We start from the raw sequence: 17,844 nt of genomic DNA, 5'->3' as shown, positions 1-17,844 counted from the left end.
CGCCCGTCGAGTAGTTTTATATAGTAAATTCATTGTCGCTGTCTGTTGAATGTTTTAATGATATACTTGTCTGGAGCGCAACGGGAGTGCGCGAAAGGAACCGTCATGACATTCACCCGTGACTTTTTTTTGCTTAGTACGATGACGTCGTTGATAGTGTCCATCGAGATCGTCCTGCTCGGGACAGTACAACAGACTGCCTTTGAATAATAAAAGCCATTCAGCAGTGGGTGCACCTAAGCTAAGTATACACCGTGTATACTGCGCGCTGCTCAGCGTGCTTTGATTTACTACAGAAAAACTAATGGATACCAATGTCTTCTAGTCCTAACTATAAGTAGCTCTCTAATGGCGTCCGAGTGACTAGACACCGAACCTACCATAATATATGCGTATGTTTTCAACAGATAGTTGCCGCTAATGTGAGCATAGACGAAGGTGTACTAGTACTATTCATTCGTGTACATTTCCGCTGTGGCACTTTCTTTCGGCAAGCGAATGAGAGACACACCATAGTAGATTGCAGCACGCTTAGTCCACGATCCAAGAAAAACCGATAGACAAATTTTACTATTAGTGACAATGACGATACTTTGTTCTACGCTTGTGAATCCGCTTTAATACCTGCTTGCCCAATATCTAAAGATTGCGCAAAAACGTATTCCTTTTTTTTTTTTTTTTTATACCTTTTTTTTAACCTATCTCAAGCAGTTCGTGTTATATTACTACCGGTTTTTAGCTTCGGGGGAATAGTTTTTATCAAGCGGTGGCGATATACAGTATAGTGTGTCGCACATGGCCCTTTTTTCCCGACTATTATGAGATATATGTTAGCTTTACTGACGGTATCTTAGAAACGTTCCGTTACATGCTGTACTATCACGTTAGTAGAGATCGGGGTCAAAAATTTCGTCGTTGCTGCCATTGTCAAGAGAACGAGCGTGAAATGACATCGTCCTTTCCGTATATCCACTTGTAAACAGCCCCCCACGTTAGCTGTTTTTTCGCCGTTGATCTGTTAACTATGGATGGCAATGAAGCCGCGTTCACTGCTTATCGGCGCCGCCGTACCGTCGACAACGACATTTATAGTACGTCAACTGCAGCAGTGGCAGCAACGATCCGAAGGAAGTGCATTTCGTACGATCGTGCCTGCTGCGTCTGTATGTGCCATATATTCGTGTGTTCGTATAAGCCAAATTTCTTCGATCGATTGCCAAGCGTCAGTAGTATCGGTTTATGTACAGATCGGCTACGTCGTAGTTAAGGGACTACTAGTGCTGCCACTTATGGTCGTTGTTATTACTGCTTAGAGCTTCGTGCTTTGCTTTCGTGCCGGCCGCTGTCAGCTTATACCATGTAGAATGAGCTGTGCCCCTCGATAGCTCTCTGGCTGCCTCTGTGTCTAAATACCTGGTCGTGTGTAGTGCGACAGCGCACTAGTAGCTGCGGCACGCAGGTGGGCGCTATAGAAGGAAAGAAGAAAAGGGCAAAGAAGAGCTAAAAGGGAACGAGTGAGACTTTTCCTCAGTCTGTATGCTCTATGTCAATCAGGCCATTCACCCTGGACGAAGAGGAAAGAGACAAACGAAAAATACCGGCCGCACTGAGTGCATACACACACACCAGGCATCCCACTTTGACTCCCAAAGGCGACGACCTACACGGCCGATTGCCAGCATTCCCAACGTTGGATCGTCCGCATCTCCGCACCTCCAGCAGGCAACATAGACGAACCGACGTCATCGCCATTGCTATCTATAATATACTATTGCTACTAGCGATTGATAGCGGCGACGACGACTAACCAGATCGTAAGCAGTAACTGTCGAAATGCGATCGCAGATCGCGTCGATCCTCTCTGGCTCCAGATGGAGTCGCATGTGCCCCGTGGGTGACGCTGGCTAAAATTAGGAACAGGTGGTCGTCTAGATTCAAAACTGGACATAGACGCACCTTCTTCGGTGCTGGTAACCAGCTATCTGTTTAAGGAGCGAAAACACGAGGACTATTGCTTCAGGTAAACTCAGATATATCTAATATTATAATAAAAACGAAAGTAGCGCCAGGGTGACACGCAGCGTATAATTGTTCTAAGCAACCATTACACAACTGGTAGATTTACATAGCTAAATGTGATTCTTTTTGACTGTGTTATACTATTGTTGTTCAAGACGCTACCCGTGCTTATATTATTGCAAGGAGAACGTGCCAGCTTGTGTCTATTCTTTTCAGACCTTTCAGTTATTGTCTTGGTTTGTGGCGACGAGTTTTTTTGGTGGCGTAAAACGATACGGGCAGAGTTAGAATAAGTTCAATAATAAAGTGAAAGGAAGTATCCAACCTGATCCTGTTACCCTCCAAGATCGAACGAAGCAAACGAACCTGGTAAAACAAATAATTCTACCGTAGAAAATACCCAACAAAATATTTAGTGTTTTTTCTTTTAAATTCTTGTGCAAAAGTAGATTAACAATGAAAAAAGGTAAGGTTTTCGTAGTAGCGCAGTAATCACCTATTGGCCTGCTAAACTTACGAACACTTAGGACCGGGCGTAACTGGACGCATTTTGTTTCGTGCTGCGAGGAGCCAACCGTTTGAAGCAATGCTTAACGAAGGACGTACAGCAAATAAAATCGGAAATGTTTATCTACGTAAAGTTCCTACAAAACACTGATAGAAGTGCAACTAGATTCCTGTACTAGAAAGCTGGGCATATATGAAAAATGTTTCCAGTTCAACACGAACAATGAGCTAAAATTATTATAATTCTTCAATTTCTGAAGTAGTTTTTATATAAAGTTACTGTTTTTCAGACACAAGCAAAAAGAGGTGCACTCCAGCTTCCTCAGTCGAGAATTATGTAGCCGTCTCGCTATCAGCAGATGGCAATCAAAAGCTGTTTCAAACACGGCAAGATTGAAAACGGAACAATTATTCATTTTGGCCGCGTTTGCGTGTCGTGCTTGATACATGCAATAGCGACACGTGTATACGCCAAGATAGCCAAGAAAGAATACGTTTCTTATGCCTGGAAATCGTCACAAGTCGGGCCTTTACAAGGGCTAGGCTGCGCTTTTTTCCTATTTGTCTGTAGCATATCCGAGTTTCGTTGTCACGCTGTGACTCGTTTTCCTCTCAAATGCTTCGTCTCCACACGAGGCTGAGCTTGTCAATCATATGTAACATACTCTCAAGATGCGTCAATGTGATTCTTGTCTTTTGTTGTTATACTGAATCAAGTCTCTTCGACATTTTGTTTTCATCTTCTTTACTGTCGGTTGTTATTTGAGAACTTGTCGCCATATATGTGTCTGTGTTCGCGTATGAACGCGTACGTGTATTGCTCTTCGTTTTTTGTTTTCTACAGTGCATTTTATTCTTTTGGTGCTTTTTGCCTCCATTATCCCTACATGATCTGTCGCAGGCCGTACCCCGATGTCGTGATGTCAAATGGGCGTGGGCGAACAGGGGGGCTTGCTAAAGAAGAGTATCAACGATCAGGGGAATAGCAAGTAAGCATATCTCATCGTTTTCAAGCTTTAGATTTTGAGCACTAAAGTACAAGTACGCTCACTCGTGCTGGCAGTACCGCGGTAATCGTCAATGTAGATACCATGGATAAATTTGTCCACTTTAAACGCTGTAGCCATAAGAGGAGGCCAACAACGACGGGCGTTCTACATGTTTCGTTGAAAATGGGTCCGCGAAAGTGAACTCGATGGGAGGAGTGTAGGACAGTTCAGGGAATCGAGTGCCTTTCGTCCCCCCACAGGCGAGGATAACAACAGTAAGATATATATGGTACAACAACACCGACATGTGTAGTTATGTTTCCTATCGAACAGGATAACCTACGCGCCGGCTTAAAACGTAAAAATATGCCATCGTACGGGGAGCGCCATGATGTAGACGGCGAGTAACGTATATCATGATATGGAAATCATTTAATATTAATAATCTGATATACGTGTAGGTGACGTATATGTTGGTGTAAATATATATGTGTACATCTTTAGCACCATCGCAATGGAATAGCTTTCTTCTGTCCCAAATAGCTAGAAACGTACGGACAGGGCAATGAGATAAATACATTAGCAAATAAACGCTAGCCAGAGGTAGTAAACAACAGAAGAAAAGATGTCGTAAGGCGCTGACTGGGGCTATCTGTTACGCCGATTGCAGAAACCCATATAAATACATTTTATAGCAAACCATACGTTAGTTTGTTAGGTGCATATCAGATAACCAGTTAATTGTCATGAGGAAAAATGTCCTGCGTAGTACGCCTAGATAGATGCTTGAGTGCAACGATACCATAAAATTAGCTACAACCGAGCTACAATTTCGTGTTTCTTTGTTATGTCCATTTCTCTAAACAGACTGAGTACTCCCTACCGCAGACTATAACAAAGTTTAGAATATGGGGCAACGGATATTTTTATGTGCGCATATTGGGTCTGCACGTATGCAAAGGAAAGAACATTTCGCCATGTTGTGGCACTATTCAACTGTGAAACCAACGGTTCTCTGCACACGGACGACCACGCAGCAAAACAGAAACGACATAAGGCGCTCACCGGCGTATTTGCTTGTCTTATGTGAAGTTCTATAAACGGAGAGTTTGGACTGAATTAGAATTTGGCGTCTGCTTGACTTAATGGGGTTATTTTGGTGGTAAGTGACGAAGGAAAGAGAAACGGGGGAGAAGCCACTCGCAACATAAATAAGAACGACACACCGTCTTGCCGCCATCTTGTCTCGGGCCGCTGACCCAACAGCCTAAATTTTTAGTTTGCCCCCCCTTTTACACCCCAGTTCGCCTGTTCAGCGTTTTCTATTCTCTATAAACGCACATTAGTGACAAATATCAAGGCAATTTTTTATCGCAAACAGTTAATTATTACCGTATCAAATTCGCAGTCAAACTGGTACTCTCGGACATGACGGTGTCAAATTAATCTCTCCCCATTCCACGCAGATGGACAAATCGCATAAGCCATTGTATACCAATCAAAAAACAAAGCTTGCGTTATCCATGTTAACTACGAAGTCAGGCCCAGACCTTATTCATTCTGTCCACCGATATTGTTAAATGTCGGTCTCCTTAAAAGGCTTTTCTTGTGATAAGATTGGGCAAGGAGAGGTTGCAAAAGGAAGCGACCTAATCGCGTTAAGCCTAATGCCTGAAAACGGCCGATCGAGCTTCGCTAGTTGCTGGAGCTCACGGTCGGCTCCGGAACTAGCACTAAAGTTAACACGCCAGTAGCATTGGGTCATCTTGACGTACTTCCGGCGTAATTCTGGCCTTGGCCTGTGCCGGTCGGCGCTATCCCTCTAGCGGTCGCCGTGGCTACCGGTTCCTCGTCGACCGGAATCGTCAATAATCGCAATGTTGCCCCTTTTGACGGGAGAGGGTCTATGACACCTCCGCTAGGAAGCAGCAGCTCTGCTTTCGGGAATGCCGCTGCCAGTGATGGTTGTGGTAGTAGCGGCGAATGATGTGTAAGATGGCTTCAGCTGTCGCGGTGTGTAACCGGCGTCCTCTCTCCCCTAGAGGAGGGCAAGAGCTTTGTAAAGTCCAGTCACTATTCTAGCGCCTGCTGGAACGACCGGCTTTGGCGTCACAGGCTTGTTTTCGTCACGTGAAGAACATTCAAAGAGGCGGTCGAGGCGATGACAAGGATAGCTACAGGAGCCAAGCTCTGGTGAAATTACGGTTAAGCCAGCAACTGAGTGACAGTATGAGTTTTAGCCAATGCTGCTCGAAGTTTGACGGAACGTGACCGATTTAAATCAGCCATTCATAGAAAGCTCTAACGATGCCAGACGAGTTACAGTTACATGTGGCCTTTTGCAGTTTGTTACCACCACCTTCTACACATGTCATTCATTGCATTGCTACCCCTGCAAGTTCCTGGGGTTGCCATTATACTTGGCTTACTTCACCGTTTGTTCTTCCGCTGTATTAGCGCGATACGTCATTCGGCTCTGCGGTGTAGCATTCTTCGCTGATCGGATCGCACCCAACAGACTCAGCTACACGACGACGGTCCGAACGATCTGGTTCTTTTTAGTTTGTCTCGATGGCGTGAGCGCCTGGTTTATCTGCTCAGTCTCGACAAAGCGAACTGTGCCACCGAGAGTTGAACCATCTATCCAAGGACCTTGCCGTCATTTCGTACTTGCCGCCGCTGCCATCGCTACAATATCCTAACCACTTCATTAGCAGTTTCTATCTACCGTTGCGCTAGCGACCAGCCGATTTGGCTGGCAGCCAGCAAATAGTCACGGCTGTATACACCAAGCTTTATCGAGTCGGCTTTATAGTGGTGCTGCTAGATTCTCTAACCAAAGTCAGCCGCCGTCGCTCTTAGTTAGACCACAATAATAATAACAATAATATGAACCTTACTATCGGAATCACGTCACAACATTGAGCATTATTACCAGCACGATTAGCAAGCACTCTATCCCAAAACGCACAACTATAATAATGCAATTATATGAGGGGTTACTGTCGCCAATGCAGAGCATACTTCCAACGCACAGAGTACACGAGTCGCATCAGCCCATATCATCGACTCCACATAGACATCGTACATGATTCATTGGAGATGAGATAAGTATCGTATGAGCGCAATGATAAGGCTGAGAAAACTGGAACTACGATAACGTCTCACGTTTTTGTAGGGCTCAAGCACAGCTTGTCAAGTGTACGCTTTATAACTGCACCACATTCATCACTCTAAATACAAATCTACGTATCTTTTATGCATAGCTTCAGCTGCACACATGGTTGCACCATGTCATCATTCAATAACTTATCGATTAATATCGATAACTGCATCACAAACTGAAATGTGCACATATGCATAACCGGAAAACATACACGCACAAACTCCTCGTTGAATTTATTGTGGCACAACCGTATCAGCACAGCTCTTCCATATCTCAATTTCTGACGATGCACTCGGAGCAGGACAAAGACAATCGCTAGCTGTTTTGCGTAAATACAACTTCTCTCCCTCGAACTCATTCGAGCGAGGAGTCCTGCTTTTTGCCAGTCACAGAAAATACTGACTATAATGACCTCTACATCAACTGCTAGTGATTCAGTTTTGCCTTACGATCTATCCGTCCTGGTGACCCAGTCCTGATGGTCACAAAATATATGCACACGTAGACTTGCAATTTGCAGGACCTCGCGACCAGCGCTAAGCTACCGATCACACGCAGACACGAGACGTTTGTGTTGTGCCCTATGCTATCAATGAGGGGAAATCAAGATAACCATCGAAGAGCGAAGATGACAGAGCTACATATCGAAAGACTCACACAGAGCCATGCAGAATTGGAATTAGCCTTTCGTTTCATGTATGCCTGTTTGTGTAGTAGATGCTGCCCACTTTTCATCGCCTGTATCTGATATTTTACTTTCGTCCTTTCATTGGCGCCGCGCCTACGCGAGCGCCACTAGCATACGCCTATTATGCCTAATAGTAATGGTAACTTGACGAATAGACGAGTTAAGTGACTATGTTTTTGCTGCTTACGCAGGTTCTGCTCTCTTGCCTGGTCTGTCGTCGATAGGGCGTTTCACCAATGAAGTATAAGCTACGATCCGTGCTAATAGTGGTTGTACTAGTGCTACTACAAACATTGGATAGGTTTAGCAGTACCAGTCTCTATCGGTCGTTGCGCGATATCTCCTCGACGACAAACGTTTGTCGTCGCAGTTGTCTTCTTCTCTTTCTGGCTGTTTGCTGTTATTCCTCTTCGACAAAGGCGACAACGGCCCCGTCCCGTTGGGGGAGACCTTATACAACAGGACACACGTTAGTTTACCAACTCTTAGTTACTTTTTCACTGGCTGGAACTCGGAAAAAGAAAAATAACAACAACAATAACGACGACGACTACATCGCACTGCGCTCACTACTACACCGTGCCGCCCTATGCGGCAGACCGCAGCGATGGCGGTGACGATTGTATTACGACGGCGACGAGTAAAGCGAGCGTCAGCCAGATGTGAGAAGAGGACGCCGCCGTCGCGCTGAGAGAAAGGAGGTCTCTAGCCGCTCGATTATACAGCTGACATCACCGCCGCTGCCCCAGTGACGGCAGCGAACGTACTGCAACAACGCTGATTCGCTGGCTGGCTGAACAGCCGCCAAGCAACACTATGCTGGACAGGCGACAACGGAGCTGCTCAGTTATCAGACACCATACACAGAGTGCAGGATCACGCGCGACCGCTAGCTTACCGTCTGGCAGCTGGTCATTCCTTGCTGGATTCATTATAGAGAGCGACAGTAGCAGCGATGTGACTCACTGACAGTGCATAGTGACGGTTAGACCGTGGAGCTACGTACCGCCGGGTCGGGCCCCAGTGATAGCCTCCTGACTCGCTAGCGTTCACGTCGCCGTCACCACTGACCAAATTTACAGACTGACTGCCGGTCGAATAACTGAACTGAAATTAAACTTAATAACGTGTGACAATCAGCAAAACGTTATCCTGTCGACGTAGCGCTGAGGGCAGACGCAGCGGCTGCTACCGCCACGTCTCATTGAACGTTTATCAACAGAGCGTCTCGGAACAATTGATAATAGGGAACGATACTAGAGCAAGTACAAGAAGAAACCGAAAAAAAGCACAGATAAGCTCTTATAGTTCATAGCGGTCTGTACATTAAGAGCCCCTCGAGTAGGCTTCTGGGGATAAATAGGAACCTCGCACAAATGACACCTGGCTTTTTCCTGTGGCCTTCTGCTTTTGCTGGCGGTATTGTTGCATACTAGTGATTAACACAAGGCAGTCGTATTTATCTTTCCATATACAGAATGATTACCATTTTCACGTCCAAGCTAACACACACACACACACACACACACACACACATTCAAATAAGCACACGGCAGGCACACGCACACAAGAAACAGCCGCTTACGATAAAAGTGTTACAATGAGGTAGTTTAGACTTCTCTGCAAAGACCCAGCAATTTCTTCGGCTTGTTACTTTTTTTAAGCTTCTGTTACTTCCCGTGGTTGCAATTTCCCTGCGCAGTTTTCGCGCCCCTGCGTAGTTTTCCCGCAAATCGCTCTTCCTGTTTCTCTTAGCTTCGTCCTTGTTTTTCATTGTTGTATGCTTACCACCACTGCTGTTTATTTGATCAAATCCGTTAATGATGGTCGTCGGGGTAACTGTTACTCCTTCTCCTCGTACTACCGACACAGTTACGTAGTCCACAGTGTTTTTCTGCTTTTTGCTCCAGCTTCCTTTCCAATATTCAATGATTCCTTTTGTTCGTTGCCAGTCAGCCATGCACTGACGGAGATACATTCATAAATTCAAGGACTGGCACAAAGATCACAGTGGTAGCACAGAATACGACTACTATGTGCTACGGCGGAACACACATCAAACGTGCAGGGCACACAGGACAGTAGAACAAGAGACTGTGCACCACAACGACCATAATTAATAGTAAGTAATAGTAGTGGTGATATCAGCGTAAAGGACAACGGAAACGAGCTAACGGCCCTAGGCACAGCGTCGCATCGTTGAGCAGTAGCAGGCTCCCTCCGGCACGGGCGCGAGCCTGGCCCACTCTGTCCTAGCTGCCTGCCTGCCTGCCTGCCTGCCCGTCCGTCCGTCGTTCGTTCGTTCGTTCAGCTGCTTGCCTCGCAGTTGTCCGATGGTCGGCCGCTCGTTCGTTTGCTCGGGGTGAACGTCCTGGGGAGTAAAAATAAGGGAGGAGCGGCTCTCAGTGGCAGCAGCGCCTCATGCGGTGGAGAGGAGGAAAGAGACAGGGTGGCCGCCGACGGGTGGCAGTCCGACCCAACCAGGCAGGCAAGTTGGGAGAGAAACAGCAGTCGTCAGTCCACTGCTGCTGGCAAACAGAAAGCTTTCTGCCTCCTATAGCTGTCTATGGTTATGGTTGAGGCTGTCATATAAGGTGGCATCGGTGCGTGGCGGCAGTAGCGAGCGAGCGCTGGAGGGAAAGGGCACAAACTCGGGTGGCCGGGTAGTAACAGTAGAAACGACGATGGCGACGCTGGCAGCGGCTGCACCAGCTGCAGGGTGGGCAACGCAGCCTGGGGAGCCTGAGGGTTCGGGTCCAGATCTTGTCCGGGTCTCTAGACCGATCGACACCTCCAGCGGCAAAACCGAAGGAGAACCGCACAAGCTTTAGTGCTTGTCGATCTTCCCAAAGCTTAAAATCTGAGGAAACTCAAAACTGGGTTAAGGAGTGTACAAGTATGGATGCATATAGGGGGCTTCGTTTGGTAGGGGGTGAACGTGTCCCTACGTGTGCATCCGTAAGAGTACCGGGGCATGCTGGGGGCCGTGCGTGTCTCTCGTTATAGGCCCCTTTTCTCTGGGTGGTGATAGTTGCGACAAACAAAGAGCGAGCAAAGAGGAACAACGGGAACGGAACTTGAAATTAGAGTCAGAATGGGAGCTTTGGGAGAGCGGCCCAAAAGACTGGGTGGGTGAGTGTGTGGGCAAGTGGCCCTAGTGGAAAGGGAGAAGCACCGCGAGGTAGCCGACGCTGTTGTAATGAGTGGTGTATTCATTGGCGTTGGTAGTAATAGATCAACCAGTAACTGTCGCAGCGACAACAAGCAGCGGCTCAATCGGTTGAGCTAACGAAAGGGGTTCCCCAATCTGAACGTGTATATGACACAGTAGGGTTTCTCCTCAGAAGACACAGATGCGAGCATCACAAGCAGGGCGGCGGTGGTGGCGGTGACGGTCACTATTATAGCTGGTAGTGACCGACAAGGAACGAAGCCCCAGATAAGCCACTGGCTGGTGGGGCCATTTGGTGACCTAAGAGGGTTCAGGAGGGGATAAAGGTGAGGGCACGTAGCGCTCGCCGTCGCCGCCGTCGCGCACAAAATTTTAAAAAATCTGATCACACTGTTTACAAACAACGAACTTTGCTGCTTTAATTTGTCCTCCGATTTTCGCGTAAATATCTATCATTTTCAAATCTTGTGGACTGTTTCTTGATATAGATATCTTAACTGTAAAACACTCAACAGGACATAGTGATGCGAGCCAGACGATATCTGTGCTTGACATTCTGCCCAAGCAGATGGATGGGTATATGCGGCAATTGTCACTTGAGAAAGCTCAAAGGTAACCAGGTGTTCTTTGTCCTGACAAAATTGTATGCTGAGTCAACTCATTATGGTCTTGATCAGTACGACAGGATTATTAGGTTGCGTGATTAACTACCATAGGTTGATCTGTTGGGAGTTAGCCATCTCGTAACGATGACTAAACGTCGCTCGACGTCCAAAAAGAAGCACAGACGAGCACACATCGAGCAACCTGGGCCCGTTTCGTACTTTAGTAGAATTTGGCAAGACATGATACAATCTGGCGCAATGAAATTATTTGCAAGCGTGCATTGATTCCTATATTAAAAGCACTCTGTGCTTAAACCAAGTTCCGGCAGCAGTTCGAAGTGCTGAAAAGGTTATGAAAGGGCTACACTGCGTACTGTCCCTCACACCCGTTCACTCACTCCATATATGTATGTAAAATGCTCAGTGACATAAGAATGTTGGTCAGTGTCTGAAAATACGATCGAAGGCAAACTGAGAAAGACTTCTGTCAGAAATAAATCGAATAGAGGGGGGTTTTCAAACCTAGCTTGCGCTAGTACCATAGCTTACAGTTAGTACCCCAGAAATCCCTTTGCTATATGGAGTATTATGGTGAGCCTATGCAGGCCACATAATAGACGACGCGTTTCACGTGTTTTTTCTCTCCCGTGCTGCCGGTTACTTACATTTACTATAGTCTTAAAGACAAACTTGTGCGAGCAACACTTGTAACGTTCGTAATCATAGCATATACGTTTGTGCCATAGATTTTACAATATCGTTCCCTGTGTAAGAAGCAAAATTCGACAAGATTAGCACGAAAAAAGATAAGATTTAACACGTTTATTAGTTTGATAGTCTTGGAAGCAGTGTATAACCTTTCCAACTATTACGGTCCAATTATGTTCCTTCGCATTGTAGCATGAGAGGATTCCTTGCACATTAGCACATTAGCTATATAAGCTAGCAGAAGTGCAATTAGGAGCATAAGGTTGGTGGTGCGTAGCGTCCATCGAGTCGACCTTAGTGTCAGTACCTATGTTGGATCGATAAACGACAATGAAAACGGTGGAGGCAAAAAAAACTGGTAAAGGACCAAGAGGAACTTTCACATAGAAGGCATCCACCAGCAGGTACAATATAACGGGAAAGTAAGTATGGACAACATAGTATGCTTTTTCTAATTTTCTGTAGAGTATTAGAACACCTTTTAGATAGGCTTAGGAGTGCGGCTGATTTCCCACTGTAATCTCGCCGCCAGTAATAATATATCCATCGATTTATTTCACTCTGAAGCTGTTTCGCATCATTGCAAACTTGAAAAATTTACTTAAAAATTTGTTACAGTTTACACCCTCTCTGTATTGCTACAAAAAAGGGATTATCTAATTTAATTAATCATTCTAAGGAATGGGGTCTTACTTTGTATTGGAACGTCCTAGAAATAAAGCTCAAATTATTGCGTTCTCATATCCGAATAGCAGGAAAGCAACGGGGAAGGTAAGGTATAAATAACTCTATCAAAGTACAATTTATTAAACTGTGACTTGTTGCTAGGCAACGGATCTTACGCGACGTCATAAGAAAATAACGGAAAGCACTATGGCAGTGTTTTTCACAGTACACATACTTTTTACATTCGAAAGTTCAGGTGATTTCGCGTTTGAATCATGACGCAATGTCAGGACAATGGCCACTCAGACAGTTTGACTAGAACAGTACGACTGTGTATAATCAATATCTAACGTCAATATTATTCTGGGATACGAAAATAAGTGGTCTTAAATCGTTTTCACGATTCCTGATATTTCATTTTCCGTTTGCTCAGTGGGTTCCAGACCTATTTTTGAGTCAGATCGGAGACTTGTACCTCTAACATCTAAGTTACTTGCTCAAATCTTTTGGCTTGTAGATTCTTGAGATCTATCTATAACCAGTTTTCAGCCACAAATTCTTAGTCGGGCACAGATCTGAGTCAAGACGACGACCAAAATACTTGGGACACAACGAGAGACGGCTCGTGTCTGCTGCATTGGCACCATTGCAGCACACGGGTGCAACGTGGGTATATAACCTTATTGGATTTACATAAAAGGTTCGAATTTTTGCGTTCGTTGCAGCCGTTGCTTCAGAAGGCTAGCATTGCACGAAACTAAGTGTGTTTATATTCCATTTTAAATGTCGAACACTTCACGTATCCCTAACTTCAGCAGGAAAACACATCCAATTCCCACCATCGCGAGGACTTTCTGTTGGGCCTAAATGGATCGATTTACTGCGCATCAAATTTTAATTTATGTTTAACAACGCTGGTCGTGAACGGCTCAGCTAATAACGTTCACTGGTCAATAAAAAATATACATGATAATGCAACACGATCTTGTTCGACTTTATTCAAGGGGTTTACATAGTGATCGCAATATAATGGCGTAAGGCCGGCTCTCCGAGAACTATTATATCCGAAAACAAATTGTTAGCATTGTCAAGAGTGACTGGTTCTGATGGAGACATTACAAACCAGTTGCTAAGAGATTTTTGCTTATGTAGTTTGCAGAACGTCCGTAAATCATTTTCTTTGTAAAACAAGCCCAGCAGGCCTATGGAAATACCACATTTTCATGCTATTCGTGTTTGGAAAAGGTCCTAAACACTTCAAGATATTTATATTCTAATTATGAAATGAGGACCATGCTTGTGAGCAATGAAACCATTTTAATGCTGTATAAAATCCAAATAAAGCTCGGCGTTTTGTAAGATCGCATAGCGTTAATGTGCTTTTGAACAATCAAAGTATGAGTTCTGAATTTAAAAGCAGTGTTAAACATAACACCGAAATCTTCGTATTCCGCTGCGAAGGGCTCCTTATCGATAATCTGGAAAATTACCGGTCTCGTCCACAGTAGCAATAATAACAGCGCATTTTGGTGGCAGGCTTCAAAAGTTAAACGCATTGTAGATTTTAAGTATATCTGTTATTTTGTTTATTTTCACATAGAATTTCGGGTCGTGGGCATATATTCTTTATTTGATAGAAACACTTTCGTATAAAGGTTTGAGATCTCGACAAGAATTCTTTGCGGAATTACGGACGAAGTCTTTGCAAAGATTGACAGAAAAAGTGCCATTTACATACCGAATGAAACGAACAAGCACAGCCTCAGTGTGTTACTCTGTGGTCCAGATCGAGAGCAGATATTTTGCAGGTTAATACGCCGTGATAGACTTGATAAAGTACAGCAAATTAAAATAACAGTAAATGTTACGGAATACATTGTGATGACTTCTAGCGATTGTCTAGTTATAAGCAAGCATTCAGGAAAATCTTGTCTGTGCGATGCCGTTAGCTTTTTTCGATCAATGCCTAACGGACTGATACCGCCGACAAGGACAATAACGTCCTATGTTTATACAGACAGAATATCTAGTAACGGGTCATGCTCGACGGAGTTTGAAACAACACTGTCTTAGACGCCGATCTTCACCCTCCGTTAAGAGTACTATTTGTCCGAATAAATTCGTTTTAAATCAATTTCCGACACATCAACAATGAACGATGAGTACGTATTGAGCCTGAATTTTGCACACGTTCAATAAGCTGATGCACGGCTCTTGAGCTCATCATGCTAATACTTGTCAAGTTTCGTTTTTTTTATCATCAAGTTTCGGTTCTTTTTATATAGGTAAAAACGCGCAATGGGAAGTATCGATAGGAAGACGTGCGAGGGGAACAATAGAGACAGACAGACAGACAGAGAGAGCGGCCGCGGCAGCAGAAGCGTCGGTTTCAATACATAGGGTGCAACGGTTGTCACTTCGTACATGTCGTTATAACCACTGACTATGTGCAGCTTGTAGGAAGATCCATTCGCTGTATAGAGTGCTCTATGCGCTCTCATTCCTAGAGGATATTCTTGGTGCTAAACGAGCAAGCAGCATAAGCAGGACGTCGACCTGTACAGGTGGCGAATTGCTTACGATGCCGATCTTATATGTCATAAATGCTAGTGATTCGTTCACTACGTGCCCAGTTTGAAGAGTTGTGCAGGAAATATGTGGCCGCCTGTCACATCCAGAATGCAGGACATTTCTTAGATCCATTGTATTTACCATAGTTTTCCCCCAGTTTCCTCCAATCCAGTGAGCTATTTGCTATGAATGTACTTACGCTTTTTCGCGGCTGGGGTCATGATACTTGTTAATAGCACTACGGAAGGCGAGGCATGTGATCTACAAAATGACGGTTGGTAGCGGTTTTCTATTTGGACTGAGTAGTCGATGACCTCCATAGTTAAAACTGGCGTTTGACACATGAATAACTGTGACAATATCTAGTAAATCATTGCTTTAATATTTAGAGATTGCCAAAACTCTTCGTCGTTTAGTAAACGATTACCTGAAACGTTTACTATGATTTTAGTCTTATAGAATAAATAGGATTTTCGCGACGACGGAATCTTTGTGCGCTTTCGAACGACTAAGAGACATAAAAGTACAAAAATTTTATCAATCTGTGCTATCTGTGCAAATGTAATAGAAGTCACTCAAGCATGATTATACTACATCAGTTGTACTTTCTAAGTGCTAAGAGGCGATCCCAACGGTTGGCGCGTCTAGCCATTTTCTGAAGATTTAAAAAAGCAGCACGTGTTCGGTCATCAACGGACGTTATCAACCTATTTCAGTAATGCCATCTTGAAATTTAGATTAAATTTTTAAATCAAATTCATATTCGACACTTTTTGCCAGTAAGAAAATAAATGTCCCAAACATCTAAAACCAGAGAGCGGCGGCTCAAAACTCTAATATTCACATAGCTATCATAGTCAGCACCTACTTTTCTCCGTACCCCCTTTCATAGATCCATAGAACGTTTTGTACACTACCGTACTCAGGATGGTGAAGTAGTTTAAGGCACTGCGTTTAGGTTTTGTGTGTGATTTTCCGGGCAAGAGCCGAATCCTACTTCTAACATATAAAGTGAGTGTGAACAGTAAGATAATTCAGGTTGCCACCACTGCTGAGTTTATTATTTCGCTATCCGGAAACTTGGTCTTGTTTTACTTTCAAAAGTTCTCAAAAGCCTGGAACTTTGAATAAGGCTCCACTTCTTCATACATCTGCATGCAATGCGACGTTTCTATCAAAACACCGAGTGCAATATAATACATATATTATATATAGTTCACTCATGGCTGCAAGCTTCTTCAAAATAAAAATACGCTTGGATCAGATCGAGTGAGTAGAATTAGCTTGCATGACCTATACATTCAATCCGACAAAACTGATATTATCCGTTTAGTAAAGCTATACTTATCATATTCAGTAAGTGGCTTAAATTTCTTCTCGCTTGACACCAGTCGCCCGCTCATAGTATTAAGCACGGCATGAGACTGATATGGGTAGCCACCTATTTTTGAACGTTTACAGGGGTTCTAAACATCAAGTTGCACTTGAAAGAACGTGTACAACGTAATAGTACACGTACAATGTTACTTGCGCATCGGCCTACGACGCCGACTCCTTCATATCCTTGCAGGACTCTTTTAATTATTTCCATATTTTTAAATTTACAACTTTTTGGTGCGTACGGTGTCTAATAAATCGATAGTATAACTAAGAAGTTTGCTCGTGATGTCCCCAATAAAAGTCTAACGGTATAAATCTTAATTTGAGTGTTGGTTGTTTCTTTGCATGAGTATTACAGATAGACAGGAACGGAAACGTTTATATTATATTGCACAAATAGCTGTATGATTAGCTATTACCTTCATTACAAAGCTGCCACCGTAAGTTACCAGGACAGAGGCCAAAGCTTTATTAAAGCAAGTCTCAAGAAATTGAATCTAGCAGCCACGAACGAAGTTGTGGAAACATGCGAAATGCTCAGAATCATCTTTGATTGGTGACTAATCGGACTCAGCAATTTCCTTAATTATTATGAGTCTCAGGCCATTATATGCCACCAACACACTCATTGATACTCCTTAGTGAAGACCTACAATACGGATGTATTCGAAACTGACAGCTTTCATCAGTTGCCATTTTTGCGATCATCAACAATGCCTTGTTATTGTCCTTACTTGATTAGGCTCCGACTGGAACTATGCATGGCCTTTTTCACTAAGTCTGAGCACCTTGTCGCTTACGCACAAATTAGTGTGCTTTTTGCGTCTATGATAGATGTCAGACCTACCTCATCCCGTACTACAGAATCGTATCTGTACATATGTTTGCCTTTAATAGGCAGAACTACATTATTTGTAGCAGTATATTTAATTGTTTATAATCACTACTAAGGTAACCGGGTGATGGCACTGCACCACTATTTGGGTACAAGTCCAAATGAGCCTAATTGTTGCTCAGGTCGAACTTCTGTAGTAAAAAGTTCGGTTTTAAACTAAAATGTTGTTTCCTACGAGAAGTATGGGTCGCCTCAAGAAGTCGCCGTGTGCCCGTCGTGGCCAGATGCGCCTTCTCACAAAAACGGTGCTCCCCAATCCAAGTCTGATCATCATGTTGGGTCTGTCAATAAGAAATTGCGCCTGCTACCCAATAGACGTAAATAGAATAGAATAGAATAGGAATAGATGTAAAGTTCTCTTTGATGTAAAATCCATGCTTTTGTCGAACAATAGTAATTACTTGCCTGTGAATAGGTATATGGTCAAATGAAATGTCGTGAAGTATCTTTTAAGTACAAAAGTCCTCGAAGTAAATAG

At 44.0% G+C, this 17,844-nt stretch overlaps 1 protein-coding gene across 3 annotated transcripts in view; it reads right to left on the bottom strand.

Moving 5' to 3' along the window:
- LOC111251599 (SIN3-HDAC complex-associated factor) overlaps positions 1 to 9,883 on the bottom strand; it is a 54,575-nt gene extending 44,692 nt beyond the window's left edge. Inside the window, exon 1 of one of the 3 annotated variants that reach the window (XM_022808291.2) lies at positions 9,158 to 9,883. The gene's annotated coding sequence lies outside the window, so the exon portion shown is untranslated. Of the gene's footprint in view, positions 1 to 7,575; positions 8,663 to 9,157 lie in introns of those variants that run through there. The other 2 variants (XM_086991145.1, XM_022808292.2) reach the window with 2 other exon arrangements.
- Between the last annotated feature and the right edge of the window lie 7,961 nt (positions 9,884 to 17,844).

This window comes from Varroa destructor, unplaced genomic scaffold (genome assembly GCF_002443255.2).
Source record: "Varroa destructor unplaced genomic scaffold, Vdes_3.0 BEIS01000005.1, whole genome shotgun sequence".
NCBI classification, from domain to species: Eukaryota; Metazoa; Arthropoda; class Arachnida; order Mesostigmata; family Varroidae; genus Varroa; species Varroa destructor.
Note: the sequence above shows the minus strand (reverse complement) of the source record. Positions and strands in the feature narration are given on the sequence as shown.